Raw genomic sequence first — 5,032 nt, forward strand, 5'->3', positions numbered from 1 at the left:
CAGACATAGAGAACAAACTTACTGTTACCAAAGGGGAAAGGGGATGGGGGGAGATAAATCAGGAGTTTGGGATTCACATATACACATCACTAAACTATATATAAAGTAGATTACCGACAAGGTCCTACTGTATAGCACAGGGAACTCTACTCAATATCTTATAATAGCCTATAACAGGAAAGAATCTGAATATCTATAACGGAATCACTTTGCTGTACACCTGCAACTAACACGATGTCGTGAATCAACTACTTCAATAGGAAAAAAAACAAATGGAAGCATCTACAGTAAAGAAGTTAGAGACATTCTGGAGAAGGAATTCAAAAATGAACATATTCTTTGCCATTCATTGTGGAAGCCGGTGCTGGATTAGAACCCCTGGTCCCTCAAAGTGTTCAGTCTGAACACACCCTTCAAGGGGCCTTGGGAACCCGTACCTTCCGTATTTCCATCAAACCTTCTGTTTGTTGAGTACCTGTTAGGTATGTGCTATGGTCATAGGTCTTGCATAGGCTTCTAGAGCGTAAAATGCAGGCTCTGTCCTCAAGATTGCAGACACAGGCCTTCTTGGCTTAGGGGAGAGAAAGTTAGCCTCAGGCCATAGTCCTGCACTCAAGCAGCCCAGCCTGGGCCACTCAGAGGGACCATCTGACTCCACTGAAGGCCTTCTGCCCCCTCGGCTTTTACTTTCCTTTGAAAAATGTCCTATGTCTTCTGCTTCCAAGTTTACCTCCAGGAACAACCCTTTTCTTCTGCTTACACCTCCAGGCAAAGAACATATGTCACAAGTGCCACAGCTGTATTTAGGCATGGCCTGTTCAGCTCCACTGAGCCTGCCCCCAACCTACCTTGGACATGGCAATTGCTCACGAAAGCTGAACACGCCTGCAAATTAGTGTTAGGTTGCTTCCATTTCCCAATTAACTGCCCACTTGCTAGTGTAAGACTCAAGTTCCTCATGGTCAGCTTTTTCCCCTTCAGCCTTTAGGAAGAAAAAAAAAAAATACCCACTTTCTTTATGCAGAGAATAATTATGTGTGGGAAGATTCACCAAAGGCAACAAGGAAACAGGCTTGGTGGGTTTATACAAAGAAGAGCCAGACAAGGAAGAAAAAAAATTCCATGGTATAAACATTAGACAGACAGGTGGATGGGTTTGGATAGACCATATGGCCCCCTTCTGTCTGGCAGTGTACGGTGAGATTATATTTTGCGAAATCCCTTCAAGAATTAGGTTAATGTCTAACCAGTAAATTATGGCAAAGAAAATGCTTAGGATGCCATGGCCATGTCAATTATTTCCATGTCAATTTTGTATTTCTGGGGAGATATTTTCAAGAGAGAGCGAACGCACTTGTCGAAGAGTAAAAGAGGTGGTGGAGGGTGAGGGAGAGAGACAGGGGAGGAGAAATGCGTCTCGTTTTCGGAAAAGAAATGGATATATCCTTGCCAAACACGTAGCCGAGGAAAATGCTGGTACCCCGCCGCAGCCCCTGGAAACAACCACTGTGATGCGAATCCAACATGCTGAGCAGAACGACAGACACGCAACGTACTGGATAATGAAAAACAGTGTCATTTCTGGAAGACATTAGAGAATATTTTTCTCCCCCTCAGGAAGGCAGAGCATATGATTCCCATTCTCACATTATGACAGCAAGGCGGCGTGCACTGTGTGGGGAGAATTGCTGCCTGAGACTCCGAGAGACCAGACCTGATGGGGAGCTACAAACATGCTTCTTCAAGCCCCGTTTAATTGACACCCTGGTTGACAAGATAACACCGTTTCGATGGCAACTCTGCACTAAGAGTTTCTCTTTGGATTTTCAGAAAGTCATTCTGGCCCGCAGGTTGGGAGACACGACATCTATAGCCTTTCTGAGTAACTTAGTCTGAGCCTTTGGAAACTGGCCCCTGGGTGCTGACACCGCCCCAGCCTGGGAACTCTCACTGGGACAAAATAGTATTGCTCGGTCTCCCTCTCCTCTAACTGCACAGTGACAGAGTGGCCTGTCCCTTCCAATCCTCATGCTCCCTCCTAGGGGGCTTTGCGGGTTAATTCCCTGGGCGCGTGAGTCTTCTCAGATACTGGGTGGCTCCTGCCACAGTCCTCTAATCTGGCTTCTTGCTGAGATGCCTCCAGTTGCTGCAAACATAAAAGTGGCCAGAGCCGCAGGGATGCCAGGGGTCTGATTTTTCCACTGGCTCCTAATGGCACCAGGGCCACTGTCGTACTTCTGAGATGGTACCAGACCCTTCAGTGGTCATGGAAATACATCTTCCCAACGTACTGCCCACGGCTACAGTGCAGTGGCAAAAGCCCTTTGCTGGAGCTGGTTCCTGATTCACATCCCAGCCATGAGCTTAAAGGGAGAGCCTGCCCTCTGTCCACAAGGGGTCGGGCTCTCAGGCCAGCCACGTGGCTCCTAGTGTGTGCTGTGGGGCTCTTAGGAAAACAGCTCTTCTCTGTGTCACTGAGGTCTCTATGGTGGCTTTCTGTTCCTAGGACTTCCTCCCCCCCATCCTTGGGGGCTTGGCTGAGTGAGATTAGAGATGTTACCATGCCTTTAATTATGTTCTTCCACGTACCTCAACACAAACAATACTTAGGCTGAGTCTTTCCCAGGAAGACCCCTGGAGGTCTGGCCCGATTATGTCAGGACTCTCCGCACGTGGTCACCAGTGGGGCCAAAGTGGGCCCATGCCCACGTTAAGAATGGGACAGAGCAGAATTTCTGCGCTCCTTTGAATTTCACTTGTATCTGAGCCAATGCTAAATCTCCAGTGAGTCAGTCTAGCAGGGGTCCGATGACCTTATTCCAAGGGAAAAGACAATCCATGAACCTATAAAGAGGAATTCTTTGGAGTTCCCGTCGTGGCGCAGTGGTTAACGAATCCGACTAGGAACCATGAGGTTGCCGGTTCGGTTCCTGCCCTTGCTCAGTGGGTTAACGATCCGGCGTTGCCGTGAGCTGTGATGTAGGTTGCAGACGCGGCTCGGATCCCGCGTTGCTGTGGCTCTGGCGTAGGCCGGTGGCTACAGCTCCGATTCGACCCCTAGCCTGGGAACCTCCATATGCCGCGGGAGCGGCCCAAGAAATAGCAACAACAACAACAACAAAAAGACAAAAGACAAAAAAAAAAAAAAAAAAAAAGAGGAATTCTTTTACTTTTTTCTCTGCTCTCCAGTAGTGGATGAGACTAGGGGGGAGTGTTGGGAGGTACTGCGTTCCTCCTCAGTTTGGGCGAATCACATTGTCCTCGACAAAGAGAAAAGCAAATAAAATAATACAAAACATTGAAAAAGGGAAGGAGCTAATCAGATCATCTTTTCAGCTTTTTGTCTACGCTGCCTCCAACACTAATTTGGGCTGTAGTTACAAGACATCATGCCAACCTACTGGCCAGCAAAAAATTAGGTCATTTAACCAATCCTTTAAACTATATAAGGCCAGGAAATTGGTTTGACTCACTTTTTTCCCCACTAACGTGGCTGATTCATGGATTTGCTTGGCTGGTTGGCATTTGATGACCACACTAACGGGAGACTCCAGAAGGAAGTCATCACCAGCCTTCATTTTAAAATAGCCTTTCTTTTTTAATGCATCAAATACAATAAAAATAATTTTGTAGGCACTGTTGTATGTTTTCTCAGTTCGTTGAATCACGCATACCATATGGCCTCAGAAATAAGAAGCATGTTTATAACCTTTCAAGGACTCTGATACCCTTCTAAACTTTTCAAAAACTTCTTCTAAACTTATTTTTAAAAGGTTCAAGTCTGAGTAAAAGGTAATACTTTTAAACTAGTTCCCATTATGAAAATGCCCACAGTACAATTCTTCTTGTTTTATTTTATAGCTTATCGACTGAGTGAAACTACGCTGGATGATGGCAATCAGTGTTGGTTAAAAGACCCACGTGAGAAATCCACTTTTCAGATCCTGCAAAAATGAAAAAGCAGAGTTCCTGTTGTGACTCAGCGGGTTAAGGACCCAACAGTTGTCTTTATGAAGACATGGGTTCGATCCCTGGCCTCCATCAGTAGGTCAAGGGTCCAGTGTTGCCACAAGCGGCGGTGTAGGTTGCCAATGCAGCTCGGATCCAGTGTTGCCATGGCTGTGGCATAGGCCTCAGGGGCAGCTCCCATTTGACCCCTTGCCTGGGCACTGCCATACGCCCCCACCCGAAAAAGACCCCCCAAAAAAGGAAAAGGAAAAGAAAAAGGGCACTGTCCCCTGCCTCCTATAAACACCCTAAAATGTTGCACATTGGGGTTCATCTTGAGGCTAGAAACCCACCAGTTTCAGAGGGAGATAAGCAACTCCTCGGAAGTAATTATAGCCTTGTCACCACTTCCTTGTATCGCTGTACAAAACAAATACAATCAACAAATACATCCCCAGAAAGAATATCAATGTACGGTCTTTTCAGTTTCTTGTGAATTCTAGGCCATTAAAAATATAATTAAAACACACCCCCGTAAAGCAAGCCCAAACCAAGGCGGCTTCAATCCACAGTCCCTGTCGCCTCAGAACCTATAATTACTCCGCTCATTCAGTGCATGAAATGACGGTCGCCTGTGATCTGGGACCACACTGTTCCGTAGCTGCACAAAGAAGCACCTGTTTGAAACAGTCCCCGAGTTCCCCGCATGGCAGCTCTCCCGGCACCGCACGCCCAGAGGACGGTCAGCGCTAGGTCACCTCGACGTGGTCCGAGCCTGGGAGGCTTGTCATGACTGGAACGGAAAACTCGCAGCTTTGTAAACACATAGGAGAGAACAATCCTCTTGGGGTTCCGGTTGTGCCTCAGCGGTAATGAACCCCTCGAATATCCATGAGGACGCAGGTTCGATCCCTGGTCTCTCTCAGTGGGTTGAGGATCCAGCATTGCTGAGAGCTGCAGTGTCGGATCCCACAGACGTGGCTTGGATCCTGTGTCGCTGTGGCTGTGGTGTAGGCTGCAGCTGTGGTACCAATTCGACCCCTAGCCTGGGAACTTCCATATACCAGGGGTGCAGCTCTAAAAA

The sequence above is a fragment of the Sus scrofa genome, chromosome 10 (genome assembly GCF_054392235.1).
Source record: "Sus scrofa isolate SSC_HxYL_T2T_F1_AM1 chromosome 10, Sscrofa_HxYL_maternal_Yorkshire_Landrace_v2.0, whole genome shotgun sequence".
Lineage (NCBI taxonomy): Eukaryota > Metazoa > Chordata > Mammalia > Artiodactyla > Suidae > Sus > Sus scrofa.